Source organism: Phalangium opilio, unplaced genomic scaffold (assembly GCF_054372755.1).
Source record: "Phalangium opilio isolate 3A_F unplaced genomic scaffold, DU_Popi_V2 ptg000081l_1, whole genome shotgun sequence".
Lineage (NCBI taxonomy): Eukaryota > Metazoa > Arthropoda > Arachnida > Opiliones > Phalangiidae > Phalangium > Phalangium opilio.
In genome coordinates, this window is record NW_028324188.1 from 960239 (window position 1) to 979370 (window position 19132).

At 33.8% G+C, this 19132-nt stretch overlaps 1 long non-coding RNA gene across 2 annotated transcripts in view; it reads right to left on the reverse strand.

Moving 5' to 3' along the window:
* The window catches only part of LOC149653841 (uncharacterized), a 161095-nt gene that overhangs the window by 115303 nt on the left and 26660 nt on the right, over positions 1-19132 (reverse strand). Inside the window, exon 2 of one of the 2 annotated variants that reach the window (XR_016370802.1) lies at positions 10373-10427. This is a non-coding gene — a long non-coding RNA (uncharacterized LOC149653841). Of the gene's footprint in view, positions 1-9292; positions 9559-10372; positions 10428-19132 lie in introns of those variants that run through there. The other variant, XR_016370804.1, reaches the window with a different exon arrangement.

Here is a 19132-nt window from a genome sequence, read left to right on the forward strand (position 1 = left end):
TTTCCTGGAATTCAGGAAAAATTACCGATTTAATTTCAAAATCCTTGATTTTTCCTGGAATTCAGGAAAAATTACCGATTTAATTTCAAAATCCTTGATTTTTCCTGGAATTCAGGAAAAATTACCGATTTAATTTCAAAATCCTTGATTTTTCCTGGAATTCAGGAAAAATTACCGATTTAATTTCAAAATCCTTGATTTTTCCTGGAATTCAGGAAAAATTACCGATTTAATTTCAAAATCCTTGATTTTTCCTGGAATTCAGGAAAAATTACCGATTTAATTTCAAAATCCTTGATTTTTCCTGGAATTCAGGAAAAATTACCGATTTAATTTCAAAATCCTTGATTTTTCCTGGAATTCAGGAAAAATTACCGATTTAATTTCAAAATCCTTGATTTTTCCTGGAATTCAGGAAAAATTACCGATTTAATTTCAAAATCCTTGATTTTTCCTGGAATTCAGGAAAAATTACCGATTTAATTTCAAAATCCTTGATTTTTCCTGGAATTCAGGAAAAATTACCGATTTAATTTCAAAATCCTTGATTTTTCCTGGAATTCAGGAAAAATTACCGATTTAATTTCAAAATCCTTGATTTTTCCTGGAATTCAGGAAAAATTACCGATTTAATTTCAAAATCCTTGATTTTTCCTGGAATTCAGGAAAAATTACCGATTTAATTTCAAAATCCTTGATTTTTTCCAGGAATTCAGGAAAAAATTACCGATTTAATTCTAAAATCCTTCATTTTTCCAGGAGTTCCGAACTGTATTTAATTCTAAAATCCTTCATTTTTCCAGGAATTCCGAACTGTATTTAATTTCAAAATCCTCGATTTTTCCAGGAATTCCGAACTGTATTTAATTTCAAAATCCTCGATTTTTTCCCGGAATTCAGGAAAAATTATATGTCAAAATCCCTGATTCTTCCAGGAATTCCGAACTGTATTTCAGAATTCAGATAATATTTCAACACCATTCAAATTATTTTAAATCTACAAACATTCTTGTAAATTCACACTCTTACCACCATTTTAAAATAAAAAAACAAGAAGTTGTCGATAAAGAAAAAAATCCATTTTAAATTGGTCTAGCTGTCTTTATCTTTATCTCCTTACGAGATAAAACAAAAGTAAGAAGTTGAAAACTAACTAATAAGTTGAGAAAGAAAAAGAAAAAAAAAATCCCCCAAATCAGCCAGTTTAATCTGGTATATATTTAGTCATGGCATCGAGTAAGGCTTATCAGTGTAACGGAATACATTAAGTTTTAAGTTAAGTGCCATTAGTCTCTGATGGGACGAGGCCTTGTTCGCTGAGCCCGTAAACTTAAAAACACTTTGGATATCATTTATCATTAAGGTATCGAAGTGAAAATCGTGACCAAAGTCTCTTATTAAGAGGGAGTGGGTTTCTAGTTGCTTGGATACCTCAATCTTTGGTATCAAAAACTAAAGAAAGAGAATTTAAAACAAAATAAAAAACCGAAAAAGTAAAACTGTTTTTTCCGATGAAATTCAGTAAATACTAAATTCTGAAATATTTTATACACATTTTCAAAATCCATGACTTTTCCATGAATTCCAGGTAGATTACAAGACTTAATAATAAACTGCTAAGCCTAAATTAGACGTAATATATAGTACTACACCGCCATTGTTAAAAATAAAAAATTAAACCTATTATACTCATTTTTAAAATCCATGACTTTTCCAGGAATTCCAGGTAAATTACAAGACTTAAATAATAAATTGCTAAACCAAAATTAGACGTAATACATAATTCAACACCATTAATGTTAAAAAATAAAATAAGAAAACCTATAAAGTGAAAATTCCTTCAAATTTCAAAGCATCTAATCATAACTCTCATCACCATTCAATCTACTTATTCAGTAATTTTCTTCTTTCTTTCTCAAGTCAGTATTCATGTTAAAGTTGTAGACAGTGATTTAATGGGGTTTCCTAAGTAAGAGGGGGTCAAAGGTTGGCGGAGTTCTACATAATACAAACTTCCATAGAGGAAAAAAATAGTCCGAATTGCACGAGGTTCACGTGAAGACAGATGAAATTCGAGGGAACAAACACTCTTTAAGTATACTGACGATTAAATGGTGTGTTTATATAGAAGAAATTGGGGGTAAATACCCCCTCGGGTTCTGGCGCGAGCGATGATACCCTCAGCGGGAGTTAATGAGATGCCGACACTAAAATAAACTAACTTTTGACACCTGCCAAAAAAACTGGATATGAACACCACTATACCTACCACCACCTTTCCCGGAATTTTGTTGCTCATAGCGACGGGTGGTCAACACAGGTATAAAGACGAATTTAAAAATGACCGTTTAAAATATTATACAAAACTGTATAACATGCATGCAGCCATGGATCTTAGAGGATGGGGAAACTGAACTGGTAAGAGTCGCATAGGTACGCGTAACGGGGGGATCTGTATTACTTTCTGGATGGTGGTATATCAAGGTCACTTTCAAATAAATTCATTAATTTAATTAAAGGTTGCAAATGTATGTATCCCCCCCAAAGCTGAAGTCCTGCAATCATAATTTATGCCAACTAATTTGGTAAGGCAAAAAATAATATATATTCTTAATTTGCCAGTCCTCTTAAGATTATAAAGTCCATGGCTATGTTGAAATTTAATTGTATAGAAAATTCTTGGAATAAATGCATTAATTACAATCAGGGTTTTACCCACAAACCCCTCCCACTTTTACAATTTAAATAAATAAATAAAGCGCAGCCAATAGAAATTTAGCTCTTATACTCATCACGATCACGAAGTTTTCACACCGTCAAATAATAATAAAAATACCTTTTTAAAAGCTAACCGCAAAAAAGAGAGAAAGATTTAATCAACATGAGTTAATTTAAATGAAAGTCACTTTAAAGGTACGGAGGAGAGAACGTGCATCGGTAAGATTGAAAGCGAAGACGGAATGCATCGCTTTTCATCATCTTATGAGAGAAGTCGTGGGGTCGGAAAGTTGTACAAAAATAAGTACCAAATCAAATCGAAATCAAAGACAAAAATTAAAAATAAGAAATTGGATTTTACTTTGAAAATTCAGAGGAAATTAATTAAATTAAATGATATAATGTATAAAAAATCCTGAGTGAGCCTTTGAAGCAATTTCGGTGGACATCTAGTCAAATGTGATCTCAATCATAAAAGAGCCAACTAAATTTTGGGATAAATTTGATGCTAAACTATAAACGAAAACTTCCCCCAAACTAAGTCAAAAATATAGGGAATATTATAGGACCTTCCTTTCATAAAATTATAGGATAATATAGGACTGGTTAAAAAATATAGGATTTCATATATGAATTCAAGGATAACTGGGCTCAATGCCAAAAACGCCTCCATATTTTAAAAATGGCGTGATAAAAATGTTTCGATTCGAAAGGGCAAATTTGGTAGTACAAGTAAGTAAGTATCCGATCTCTTAGCTGGCTCCTTTGGTTGGTGTATAATATTAACACCTCTAGGAGCGTAACGTCATCGCCTTTGGAATGATTAATAGAATAAATAGTATATACCTTTCGGGGGTCTACCCCCCCCCCGATTCTATCCTCATTTTAAATACACTAATAGTAAAGATTGCATTTTCATTTTCATTTTCAGGTAACCATGTTTTATATAGATTTTAGGGAGTGGAATAGCACGTTTTTGAAATAACTAAATTTCCATATGAAAAGAGACCCATCTATGCAGGCTCGCTTATTCCAATGTGGTAATGCGGCAGCTATAGATGATAGACGAATTCGTAAGGAGGAGTTTGCTGCAAAAAACCTCCCAACCATTTTTATAGATCTACAATGAGGTTTTTTTCATCTTCAAGTTGTATATTACCTATACCACGTTTCATAATTACTTTAGATTGTACCTAGTAATTTAACAAGAACAAGTTTTAACACGGTTAAATTATAAATTATTTAGGAATGTTCAGTGGATGGAAATTAATTTTTGCTTATCATTAATTTTTTTGAAGATGAATTACACTGCAGTATTTCTTACTAGGTTCACGTTTTGGGTCTTTTAATTATTAAGTTTTAATTAAAATTTTTGAGGCATTTCTGCTTTTGCGTCGCGGTTAAATACATATTCCCTTGCATTTTGGAGAAATTACAAGCTTTCCCTAGCATTTTGGAAAACATTGCAAGATCTCCTTTGCATTTTGGAAAAATAGTTGGCTCTCGATCCTTTGCATTTTGGAAAAATTACAAGCCCTCCTTTGCATTTTGGAAAAATTACAAGCCCTCCTTTGCATTTTGGAAAAATTACAAGCCCTCCTTTGCATTTTGGAAAAATTACAACCTTTCCCTTGCATTTTGGAAAAATAACAATCCTTCCCTTACATTTTGGACTGAAGCCAAAATTCCTTGTAAATTCCCTGACTATTAAGGCCAATTCCCTGACATTGTGGATATAAAAAATTAAAAACAACCTAAATCTTTCTAGAAACCAAACCATATCCTAAGTATCGTCCAAAGTACTTGCGCAGCTAATCCACTCTTGAAGTGATACTTGAAAATTCACCACCGTTAAAAAACTAACAAAATATTCCTCAAGAGGGGGAGGGAGGGGGGTCACAGAAGAGGAGGGGGGGGGATTTGGTGAAAACTAATCAGCTTTTTTTTGCAAAACACAAGACAAACAGAACGTGCTATAGGGCTCTGTAGCGGCCGCCGCGCTCAAATGTATTACACCTTTTTCTTTCTTTATTTTTTTTATTAGGGACTAGGGGAGTGGTCAGGAAGGTTACCAAGGTAATCAGCTTGGGTGATAGCTTTTCTCCATCTTTCGCGCCATCACGGACTGTGTTGCCAGAGAAAAACCATCAGTCTTTCCTTAAGTAGGTTCAAGCGCGCGAAAACGAACGCGCTAAAGAAAAAACCAAAAATACTCGGAACATTCTTAGCACGCGGTAATATATTATGTAACAGATTCGACATGATTTTAGCGCCACCACTCAAGAGATAACCATTTTACACAAAGGGACACTAAACTGCATGGGCCCCTCAACTGAGTGCATGTATGTTCAAATTGAATAGAGTTTTATTGACTATTACATTAATTTTGTAGTGAAGCAAACACAGGGGCAGGTAGGTCACCATCTTGGGTTATTTATCCAAGAAGCACCACCGCTAGAGGCACTGCGAGTTGGCTAACGTGCGTACTGAACTCCGTCTGGTGTAGGTGTCAAGAGAAGTAGAGAAGTTTGTGGGTCTCTTTATAATTAAAGTCCTAGCTGATTCGCACTGCCTCTAGCGGCGCTTCTTTGCAACAGAGAAATAACCCAAGAAGGCGGTTTCCTTCCCTACGATTTCGCTTCACTATAAAAATTAATTGAATAATCTATAAGCCTTCTACTAAAAACAACCCACATTTTGATCTCCGGCCATATTTGGATTCTAGAACATGTTATACAACTTTGGTCATTTCATTACACCTTTGATATCTTTAAGAAAAAAAAAATGGTTAGCGAAGCCGTCAGTAGGCGTCACTCCAGCAGATAGCCCCAATCAATGTGCAAATAAGTTTCTAGAGAGCTATCTAGTATATACCTAACATAATAGTTTTTCGTTAACTTAAAACTTAGGTGGCTAAAAATGTTGGAAATAGTTTTTCATTTTAAACATTTTTTTTTCTCTGTGTGTTAGAAGTACGTCCCCCTAATCTCACTTCGTGAAAAATGTTAGTTTTTTATAATTGGCCTCAAAGCGAGGGGAAGGACATTCATTGGAATGTGTTGGATTGGAATAAGCGGGTTTTAGCTTAACTGGGTTAAGTGATGGAGCCCTCAAGATTGGGGATGATTTTAACTATTTTTGTAGGTTTTCGACACGGATACAGATCTACCTGTTCTTCTAAGAAAAATTGACGCCGGTTCCTACAAAGGCTATACCGAGCTAATATCATCGCAAATTTGCAAGAATTTGCGGCTATGTCAGTAGTGAATTAATTATGGATGTTATGAAAACCCTAATTCGAAAGAGAAAATTTGACAAATATTTAACAGAAAAATTACGTGACCTTCCTCCGACAATTTTCCCCAACCTTCTTTCGACAATTTTCCCCAACCTATTACGATAATTTTCCCTAACCTATTACGATAATTTTCCCTAACCTATTACGATAATTTTCCCTAACCTATTACGATAATTTTCCCTAACCTATTACGATAATTTTCCCTAACCTATTACGATAATTTTCCCTAACCTATTACGATAATTTTCCCTAACCTATTACGATAATTTTCCCTAACCTATTACGATAATTTTCCCTAACCTTTTACGATAATTTTCCCTAACCATTTACGATAATTTTCCCTTATGCACGACCATTTTCCCTAATCATTTCCACAAATCCCCCCTAAATCCTTTCCAACAACTAACCAGCGATAGCAAAACAGAATCAGTAAATCTGATAATTTCAAGTAAATTCACTTCTTATGACATAACTTCTCAAGTCTTAAACAAATTGCCAATTCACATACACACTCTGGCCAGCATAATTTACCCAAAATATAATCGACTACCCAAAGAAAAATTAAAAAAATCCCCAGCATATTGGATTTTGGTTTTAGATAAGGGTATACCCCAGTGTGTGGATTTTAACACCATATAGATTAAATAAACCTTAATATCAACTATCAAAGGTGTTTATAAGACAAACCGGACACCTGGTAAGGTGGTAGTGGTGGTAAGGTATTTTCTCCGCCCCTTTTTCAGCCAATTTGCCCAGATTTTTTCAAAACCAAATCATTCACACACCCATATTTCAAAAAATCCTTAAACTATACAGGGTATTCCAAAAAGTACAGTACAGTGGGATGGGTGGTTCTATGGGAAATCACACCCGGCCCTTTTTTGCAATAACACCCTGTACGCTATCAATTTTCGGCGCGAAATAGGCGGTATTTTTATTGGCTGAAACATATTTTAAAGTATTAACATTATAACCGGTATTATTAGCTATACTTCAATTTACAAATTCGGTGATTTTATCTTTTAGCTTTTAAAAATGACACTTTTTTTAGGGGGATTAGATAATTTTAATTTAAGTCAAGTGTTAATGTAGCGTTTAAAAGGCGTTATGATATTACCAAACGATATCGTATTATCCCCTTAGGGTTATTTGATATCAATCAGTCTATATAATCAATTTGAAGCCCAATTCAAAATTTATCTGACATTTAAGAATCGCTTAAGTGTTTAATAATTCCGATCAGAGAGATGCTATGAAAGAATTTTAATTGATATTACCCAAATATTTTTTTATTATTTTATAAATTTGAAAGTATATTAAATTAATTTTGTATTGGTTATGGTTTTTAAAAAAAATGTAATTATTAATTTTTAATTTTAATTGATTTATAGGCCCTAAGGTTGCCAGATTCAAATTTCCTGACTTCGTTAATATTTTCTTAAAATTTCCTGACCCGTATGAACCCTGATTAATTAAGGATTATTTCTTAATTAAATTCGATATCAAAACTAAATATCTTCTAAATAAGTAAACCTATTTATTTTTGAAAATTATTCTAACTACGTCTCTGTTATTTTGAGATTACTCAAAATTCAAAATAATTCTTAATTAAAACTAAAGAATTTGGAGATTTTCACACAGAGGCCTTCAGGGCATTGAAAACAATAAGGTGAAACTAAAATACTTCAATTTCAAAGACTTTAAACCTATTCAAGCATATTTTACTGATAAGTATAAGAATAATAAAAGGAATGCATAAAGCTACTAGGAATATATATTTCTATGTTGATTTACATGCGAGATTTGTGGGCCGAACCTTATAATTCTGACGCCTTCCTAACTGCGATTTCATTGGTTAGTAGCAACCAACACGAGTTCATAGGTACATAGATAGGTTATAATATTCGGTTGGGTAAAATTCGTCATAAATAATGATTTGTTTAGCTAGCTCCTCCCACAAAAGAATCTGCCTATATACGTCGAGTAAAAATGGCACGTACACAATTATTCCTAGTAGGTACCTATATGCATTCCTGATAACAATTATTAAAGAAACTTCGTTACGTAGCTACCGAAACTCTAAATTCAATCAAGCGAATTCTTTCAAAAAGGCTTAGCTCTCAAAGAATAGACGCAATAATTACATCAAATGTAAAGACTCCATTCCATTATATATAAGTAATATCACATAGAAAACATAACATACCATTCAGAAGGAAAAATCACAAACCCTAACAAACAAACCATTTTCAACCCTGAATTGACACTACAGCTACAACATTCACCCCCTACTGCTGTTATAAACAACGCTAAGCCTTGGACTCGCTATAAATTCCCATCAGGTTAACAAACACACTGAGGTATAATGGAAAATCTCGGCTCTCCACATTATAGTTTGTTTTCCCCTCTCATACACGCAATGATAAACAAATCCCAAGGATAAATATATATACCGTGTGTGAGAATGGGCTTCTCCTATGGGAAAAGCCATTGAAGATAGTATAAGAGTAACGGATTCTAGTTTAGGGGAATTGCTTTTAACTTATAAGGACAGATACGGTCTTGGCTTCTTCGGCCAAAACTCGGGGTATTTTTCTCCCAAAAGGTAATTTACTGAATTTCTCGTCCGTACACGTAAGACGAGGTTGCCAGATAAAGGCCGATGATGGACGATGGTCAAATGCACGAGGATTCCCCCCCTCCCTCAACAACAACAAGCCAAGGGGTCCCATAATTCATTTCAAAACTTGGGAATCAAGTATTTTACAGTTTGTTGATATTTACTACTTTTTAAAAATAAATACCATGACTTTCCATGAAATTTTGCCAACTTTAATTGTAATGGGCACTCAACACATGGAATTAAAAGCCCCTTAAATGTCCAACCCCTTTGAGCCCACCTATAGTTTCCTAACATATCGTTGACAATATCGCTGGCAAAGGCTTAACTGGTTTGTTCAATTCTTTTACCAGAAGAGAGAGAGAGAGAAAAAACACCCAAAATATATTTGTTTAGTTGGGTTTTTGGACTTGGTCAAGCTATCCCTTAGTGGAATTGGTGAATCTAGCATCTTTGTTGGTCTTTGTTATAACCCAATATGTCTCATAAACAAGACAATGCTTGGTTGACTTTTAACATACACTTTTATCTGGTTTTATTGCATTTAACTGCATTGTTTTAAGTATTAAGTTTTGAAAAACACTAGGAGCCCTTATTTTACCGAAAACTCACTAATTTAAATCTGAATTAAAGATAAATGTAAAACATAAACGTACCATTTTTAGCATCCAACGATAAGGCCATGAATAAGCAACTTTTTCAATACTATCCTTAGGCCTTGGCCAATAATCAATCCATTTTGCATTTCTACTAAACTTTTGATATTTAACTAATAAATTAACGCGTATTTACCTTTAATTACTGTAGATTACGTCTTAAATAATAACTTAATCACTGAATTTCACATTTAAAGTGGATTAAAATCATTAAACAATATTTTATACCAAACTTGAACTTTTACAACGAAGTAAACAAAGTTTGAAGTTGAGCAGACGACGCTAATAACTTAAACTTTACTGGAAATAAGCAAAAAGCCCCATTTTTTCTACTAGGCTAATAGAGAGGTTAAGAAAATCCATTTTCAAAAAGGAAAACCCATTGTCTACAGAACACATTACCACTGATACAGACAACTATTGGAAATTTGGTAAAATACCCATTTTCTGAAATATCCAATGGAGTTGAAACTAAAGGGGTCATTTGGTGGTTTAGAGTGGGGGGTCCAAGCTAGCATCTATTTTGTATGGTAGAGTAAGTTCCATTATAGTAGAAGGGGCTGAAGCCCCCCAAAAGAAAGGTTTAGTTTGATGTCCTGTAAGAGTAAGAGGAGATCTCGATTCGCGATAAAAAAAAATTGGGGATTTCCAGGATGGAAACAAAATGGAGCATGTTCTTCAAATTGATTTGATTCGAACCAAAAATAAATCGAGCAAAAATTACACAGAGGAAGTACTGTACCCTCTTACCAAGTACTAACCAAGGATACTAAATCGAGGGGTGACGCTATGCCATGCCCAGGGCTCATATAGCCTAATATATAGTACAATTTTTAGATTTCAAAATTTGAAATTGGCTTTTGAAAGACAGATTTTTATGAAATTGGCGTATAAAATCATTAATTATTTTTCTCTGACCAATTTTAATTGCGTATTTTATTAATTTGTTTGTGTAGAAAAGATTAATTGTACTATCTTACTTTATGCCATAGTAAAAAATTACCCCAACCCAATATGAAATTCCCCTACTTTCAATATTACCAATTTTAAAATTCCCCGACACCCATTTCCAAAAATTACCTGATTTTTCCAGGTATTCCAGGTAGTATGTCAACCACGACAACGGTTACATCACCTAACAAAAATCCAAAAATAATAATTTTAAATTGCAATCTTAGAAGGGACCTATTTCCTGATTAAAACCCCACATTCATCAATACAAATATGTTCACACTAAGCTTATAAAACACTTCAGAAAAATATATAAATGCTTGCAATCTTATAAGGGACCTATCCTTAATTAAAAATACAAACAAAAATATTCTTTCCAACATTGCAAAAACGCTATACATAAAATAATATAAAAATATAATATACAAGTAAAAAAAATAAATTAAAAAAAAAAAAAGAAAAATTAGAATTTGTAATTAATCTTATTCGGGGGTCATGTCCGAGGTCAAATCTAAAGTTGCAAAATGAGTGATCCTCTTTTAGCAAACGATCCCCCCCCCTGGAGTGTTTCTACCACCCTGGTGGCAACAGGCGGCATTTTCTCTTTGTACTTTTGTGCCTATGGGCCCTTCCGAATTTCAAGACTACGTATTCCCGCCCACCTAGCTAACTTCTTGGTATATATAACTTTTGTTTTTAATTTTTTTTATTATTTTTCATATGAAATAAAAACCACCCAAAAAATTTAGGGAAATCTTGGTTTGGCATTCGTGACTTTGATTTTGAGAATTGGCAGTTTCACGGATTAAATCGTGGTTTAGTCTACGGGTGATTAACATTAGGTGCCAATTAGTAATTACCAAGAAGGGGGGGGGGCAAAAATTAACGTGCTTTTATAGGAGAATAAAATTTAGCGAAACCGTGTGGAGTTTTTTTGGGAAAATAAAGATGATTATCTTAAAGACTTAGTATATGAAGATATTAACAAAAATTTGTAGGTGGTATTATTAAAACACAAATGAGTTGGGCTTTAAAAAATTTCCGCCATTTTTTTGATATTTTTTTATTTTTTTTTTAAGGTTTTAAGGTTGGAAACGGATCTGTTTTAAAAAAGGGATCGGATAGTTGATTTGAATGCTCTTCGTGAGTACATAGTTTAATATAATGGCATCAATTTTAACCAAATTAAATTAATTTTAACTAAGTTCTGTTAAATTAACAATTTTTTTTATTAAATTTTACGAAATTTCAATATACGCAAGGAATTTCATGGGTGAAAATGACTGGAATTCCATGAATATTACTGAAATTCCGTGAAAATTTCTGAAATACCATAAACTTTAACGAAATGTCCATCAAAAATAACGAAATTTCATGGAAATTGCTGAAATCCCATAAAATTAAAAGAAATTCCCATCAAAAATAACGAAATTTCATGGAAATTACTGAAATCCCATGAAATTTAACGAAATTTCTATCAAAAATGAATGAAATTCCAGCAAAATTTAACGCAAATCCTACTAAATATTCATAATAAAGCTATTATAAAACAAATTAAAAAAAATACTATATTAAGCCTATATATAACTTTTAAAAATTCCCAGGGCTTTGTGAACAATCAGGGTTAAGGTAAACTGTCCGACCCTTGTTATAAAACAAAGTTTAATGATTCAGTTGGTGTATTAAACAGGAATTAAGCTGAAGAGGGGCCAAAAAAAGAGGAGAGGGGTGGCAAATTCTTTTTTATAGTTAAAAAAAAAAAGATTTTAAGATTTTTTTTGGGTTCTAATGAATATGTAAGATGTTTTAAGTACTTGGCCTTTAGCAGTCAGACGCGATAAATAATGTAACCCCCCTCCCCCCTAAGCTTCGTATCAAGTTCGATTTTGATAAGTTTACATTAAACCCCCCTTTAATCGGGATGAAATTAAAAATGGACCTTTTCGATATAAGATTAAAGCTAAATTTAACCTTAGGTAATATGGAAATTAAAAATTAAATAATTGTAACTATAAACTCTAGGATCATATGGAAATAAAAAATAGTTCAATTTTTTGGTACGCATTATGGGTCAAGTCACGTGTGATGACGTCAGAGCTTGACCAATACATGAATTAAGGTGACAAAATAAGGTCAGTCAAAATTTTCCGTGTTTGCAAAGTCAACGCCTCATATGAACTCTTTATCTATTTTGGCCAAAATTATGGGTCAGTGACGTTTTATGACGTCAAAACTTGACCAATACAGGAATTAAGTTCTGGACAATGGAAAATGGGTTAACCACGTGACATCAATTTAGCTTTAGCAGTACATGGACGCCATTTTGAATCATAGACATTTAATGACGTCATAATTAACTTGACCAATACCAAAATTGTTGAAAATGGGTGAAACTATAAATTATTGTCCGTCGAATTAACCATGTGACATCAATTTAGCTTTAGCATGAAAACATGGCCGCCATTATGAGTCATAACTTAGGTTAGGTAAGTTTAAAAAATTGTGTAGTATCTCCCATATTAAAGGGGGTGAAATTTTGTAATTGCACGGTGTCTATTGTAATTTTTTTGGATTCTATGACGGGAAATTTGGGGCGGAGTTTTATATGATCCATCCCGGGCCGGCGAAAAAGGAGGAATTTTATGAAAGGTAATTAATCTACTTTTGGGGGGAGGGTTAATGATGGCTTATAATAAGTATAATACAGTGGTTAATTAATGATTTAACTTAGTCTTAGCCACGAGCTGCGTGCCTTTTAAAACACAACGTCCAAGGGAGATAGCTGATGGCTAGCTGTTCAAGGACGAGAACATATGCCAAAATAATTTTAGGTAAGTAAAAATTAAAGAAGGTCCGACTTAAATATGTTGCAGAATAACCTATTGTATATCAAATTTTCTCACAGTTACAGCTTTAAACTGTCTCTACGGAAAATATATTTTAGTTTTTCAACTAATTTTTGGGTTTTTATGATTTGCTCACGCATGTTCATGAACGAGCTGTGATGATTTGACTGCACGTGGTTAGTTGAAATATTATTTCTATGTTTTGACTGCACGTGGTCAGTTCAGATGATTTAACAGCGCATACTCGTGGACATTATATGATTTAAATGAGCCTGATCATTCTACAATTTCAATGCGCATTCTACGCGAACATTTCTAGGTGCGCAAAGTTAAGAATAATATTCTTTAAAATGCATTTCTTTTCGAATACGTTTAAACTGTAATGGCACCCAATACATCACCCAACATAAACCCCAATTCAAAATTAACTCAAGGTGCCGCCAAGCCAGATCCATATCCCTTGGCCAAAAAAAAGGGCAGGGTACAGTCAGCAAGCAACTTGCCATCAGGAATTTTTGCAAGAAAGTTAAAACCTAATTTTTATATATATATATATTCTGCGGCCCGGGAAAGGTCGGCGACTCCCAAACATTTTTCTCTCTCCCGAGCCATGGGTGCTCGAGCCTCGATTCTACACAAAATGACCATGTAACTTGACCATAAAAGATTCCGTTTTACCAAGGCGTACCTACCTTTCATAACGGGGTCAAGTTATATTAAAGGGGGATCCCCCGGGAGAGGGCAGTTCGAATCACGAAGGTATTGCTCGCTTTTAACAATCTATCATCGAAAAACATAACTAAATACTATGAGAGGACCCATGAAGCTAAGCATGTCTATACTGTATATATATCTATTGCAGAGTGTAGGTTTAATAACGTTTATACCTCCCCCCCCCTTGGTTAGATTAAGCTATCAAAAAAGTTCGATATCGAATTGCAAGATATCTTAATAAAATATTCAAGCATATTAAAAATTAGGCCTAGTTGATTTTCTCCAACCTTAACTGGCGATGTAGAATCATTGTAGAGAAGTTTATATATGTTCCTTACATACCTATGACACTACCTACAGTTCGTAATGCTACCTCCTAGAGACTTACAGTTCTCGAGATAACTAGTTCGAGAAGGAGAACGACGGAAGCGAGTCAATTGAAGTACTTACTACACTCGGTGGTGGTTAATTAATTTTGTATCAGGACTTAAGTTCCATCTAGCTTCTATTTAGTCTGCATTACTAATTAGGCCTTTGACAGCAGCGCCTCATGCACCAGGCGTACATCGCTTTACCCTGAATGTATGACCTATACCTAGGCTATCACTTCAAAATGACAAGCTCCAGTTTCCATCTAAGTTACCAGATTTTACAAACTTATGTATATGGAACATATCTTATGAACTTATGATAATATTAAAAATTTACCTGGCTACAACTTAAACTTAAACTTAAGTACATACAATTCACGAGCTTGTTACAATGCGGTTGCACGAGACACGTTGTTCATACAAACTTCCAAATTTCACGAGCAATAAATTTTCTAATTGAGGAACGAGTTAGGGTGTATTTTCTTTATTGCGATTTGAAAAATCAACCAAATGGAACAAAAAATATATATTGAAAATTCGTCCACAGTCAATTATCTCCCAATTACTTGTGACAATAAAGATTTCCTTTTTCTCAATACGTATGCACTTATATAATCGTGATGAGAAATTTAATTTAAAGCGCCTCGTTAGCAGGGGCGTTCCGAAGGCCCTAGGTTTTGGGGGGGAGCCCACCTAATTTTGCCAACTACAAACCAAAAATTTCCCAAGCGACACGTAGTAATGTAGTATCATGTTACTCTGTTTCGTAAAATAGTTTTGAAATGAAAATCACTGACTAAATTTATGAAATTTCCCCGACCAAATTTTTAAATTTCCCTTGACTAAATTTATCAACTTTCCCTGACTAAATTTATCAAATTTTCCCGACTAAATTCATCAAATTTCCCCGACTAAATTTATCAAATATCCCCGACTAAAATTTATCAAATATCCCCGACTAAAATTTATCAAATATCCCCGACTAAAATTTATCAAATATCCCCGACTAAAATTTATCAAAATTTCCCTGACTAAATTCATCAAGTTTCCCTGATCAAATTCATCAAGTTTCCCTGATCAAATTCATCAAGTTTCCCTGATCAAATTCATCAAGTTTCCCTGATCAAATTCATCAAGTTTCCCTGATCAAATTCATCAAGTTTCCCTGACCATTTGCAATAACTCACATGGCGAACATATACTTTGAAACTAGTTATTATATAAAATTGTTGAAAATATAGGATAATAATTTACTAGTAAGTGAAAAAGTGACTAATTATTTTGAAAATAGTGAACTGAAAGTAACTAAAAGTTACTAAATGAAGGTACATAAAAGAGCTGGGTCGTGTAAAATCTTACTATGCTTCCAACACTCATTCAAAGCAAATCACTTCACTGATTCCTTAATTCGAACTTCTGTTTGTAATTAAAGACGTTAAAAAAGTGTGTCTTGTAATGAACCACCGTCTATAAGTTGATATAATGAGATCAAATGCTCCCTCGTACAATGAATATTGTAAAATGACTTGAATCATTTTGACAAGAGTCATTATTGTTATAGATATAAGAATTCTATTTTGTTTGAATAAAATCCCATTAAAGTTATATTCGGAGCGAGCGAAGCGAGCTCCGTGATTTTTGGGCTCTGCTCAAATCTCTGATTCCGGTCACTCTGATACTGTTTTCCAGAATTTCAATTTCACTCCAAAATATTTTTCCCTGACATTTCCCTGGCCTTTTAGGTCCATTTTCAATTTCCCTGAGCTTCATTTTGCCAAGTGAGCGTCAATTTGCCAACTCGACAAAATTTTAGGGGGGAGAGCCTCCCCCCCTGTCCCCCCATGGGATCGCCCCTGCTCGTTAGAGCCATATTAAAATATCCCCTCAAAGTTTCTACTAGTACCTACATACCTTGAAATATGAATAAATCATTTTAATAAGTATGACGAGGTAACGTTACTATAAATACACTCCTATTTAATTGTATTTCTGATTAGTCTCACATAAATTAAGGGGGATGTTCTTTAGGAAAACAATTTCATTTTGCCACAAGGGCCAGTACTGTTTTCGAGTTAAGATTGGTCAAAGTATTTTAGGGATGACCCCTTTAAATTTAATTACGAAACTGATTAAGACAATGATAATTCTAATTTAATTTAGGGGTCATCCCTAAAACACTTGAGTCAAATTATAACTCGAAAACAGAGTGTCCCTTGTGGCAAACAAAATGGATCATAGAAGTATAGATGTTACATTTTCGACCCAAAATCGTTTTCCCTAAGAACAAACACAATCTCCCTTAATTTATCAGAAACACCCTGTACATAAAATAAATACAGATCTATCTTATATAACTCAATAAAGGCAATCGAATCGATACACGACTCAAACCTACAATAGGCTAGAAATAGGTCTACAACAATAATCTTTGAACTTCCTAAAAACAGATAAACCAATTTTTTATTAAAGGGGGGGGGATAAGGAAGGGGGAGGGGGGCTAGAAAATGAAAACCAGAAACGTTAGTAAATTTAGATGGAACGCGTTTCTACTCCACTATTTTTACCGATTCTTTTTAATCCCTGGGTTTGTGCTGTGCTGTACCAGAAAGAAGGAAAGAAATAAGGCTACGAAGCGCGAAGCCCACCATAAGTTACCCTGACGGGATTTGCGAGATAACATCGATTGCAGGCCAGGAATCCTGCCTTATTCCCTTGCTTCCCCCTCCCCTAACCCCCCTTTTGTTGCCACAATATTAGCTAGCGTCCATGTTGCAGGTGCTTTCTAAAACACCCCCAACTCTCTCTCTCTCTCTCTCCGTAGCGCAAATTAAGCTAATAAAATTAAGCAATTTTTTTAAAGGTACATGGAAAGAAAATGCATGGTTATTCAATTAAATTTATTTGAGTCTAGATGTTCAGAAAAACTAATTTTTTTTTTTTTGGTATTTACGCTATTAATTGTGGTTGGCAGAATATTTAAAAGTCAATATGTTCCTTCCATAAGTATGAATGGCACTACCTATACTATTCGTAATGCTACTTCCTAGAGACTTACAGTTCTCGAGATGACTAGTTCGAGAAGGAGAACGACGGAAGAGAGTCAATTGAAGTACTTACTACACTCGGTGGTGGTTAATTAATTTTGTATCAGGACTTAAGTTCCATATAACTCCTATTTAGTCAGCATTACTAATTAGGCCTTTGACAGCAGCGCCTCATGCACCAGGCGTACGTCGCTTTACCCTGAATCTATGACCTACCTAGGCTATCACTTCAAAATTACAAGCTCCAGTTTCTAAGTTACCAGACTTTACAAACTTATGGATGGAATATATCTTATGAACTTATGTTTTGTTATTTCTAGAACTTAAATTAAAGATCCCCATTTTTCCAGGTTAATTAATTTTATTATAAGGTAGTTGTAACTAACTAACTAACTCGTAAAGCGATCCATATCGTGGGGGATAACCTAATAGTTAACAGTAGAAGAAACAAAACACAGAAACCTTTATCTCTCTCTGTGAGGGGGTATGTTTTCTACCCTTATCTTTGGTACAGGGGGGCTAAATTCAATTTTCTTCTCACCGTCTATACATATACAACAAGCAAAGATAGGGAGGTAAGGAAGGAACTTATATATTTTTCAAATTCGATAAGGAAAAGAATGTTTTTGTTTTTTTTTTTTTTTATATTTTCTTCGAGTTTCTTTTATTGTTTTTGGAAATTTGTAAAAAAAAAAAAAAATACAAAAAAACTTATCTCTAGGTGGTGGTGTTTGTGATAACATTTTCTTGGTGCCAATATAATAGATACTTTCGTAAATGTAATACAGGGAATATTCCCTTAATATAATATATAGGACATGTTCAACAATATAGGATTTTATAGGAATTATAGAACTACCGGGCTCCTATAAGTTGTAAATTTATACTTAAGTGGTAAAACCTTAATTAATTTGGATGTGGTTCTTCAATGCTCCCAATTTTCCCAGAATACCTTTCATTGCAGGACCCATTATTTTTTATTTCTAATAAATAACTATATTAAATCAAACGCATTCTTTAAACCAAAAAAAAAAAAAAAAAAGAGAGAGAGAGAGAGAGAGACCGACTTTGTCCCTGAGATGTCAAATGTTCCGAATTTGGCGACGGTCTGGCTGAATTTTGGTCTAAATTTTCGGACGTCGCCAACGATTGACTTTCAACTTGACATCGTTGAAATACCTGTTCCTTTAATATCCTTAACTTTACTCTTAACCTGACTTTTTAAATAAGAAATAAATAGGAAACTTCAACTTAAGTTACGTGTAACGTCAAATGAACTTGAGGTTAAAAATATGATCATCTACGCTTGTTGTGACAGTTGTTGAAGGTTTATTTTAAAAATAATGGTTAGACTATGGGGTCGACATTTGTCTACGTATAGTAGAGACGTTGGTTGAAATAATGTTCTTAATCCGGTCAAATATGCCATAAAGAACTACTTTTACTCTGTGCTCTATAACTTTGACATTAATGTAGTAATCCGCGTTATCTTATGGCAAGCTAGAATCATAAGTTTATAATAAGATATGTTCCTTCCATAAGTTTGACACTTCCTATACTATTCGTAATGCTACCTAGAGACTTACTTACAGCTGGAGATAACTAGTTCGAGGGAGAACGACTGAAGCGAGAATTGAAGTACTACACTCGGTGGTTAATTAATTTTGCAGGACTTCTTCCATCTAGCTCCTATTTAGTCTGCATTACTAATTAGGCCTTTGACAGCAGCGCCTCATGCACCAGGCGTATGTCGCTTTACCTCGAATCTATGACCTACCTCACTCATTTCAAAATTATAAGCTCCAGTTTCTAAGTTACCAGTGGCAAACTTATATCCTATGAACTTATGCTAGAATTTAAACTAAATAGATGAACCATACTGTACATATAAAGTTAAATCTTTAGAAGAATTTC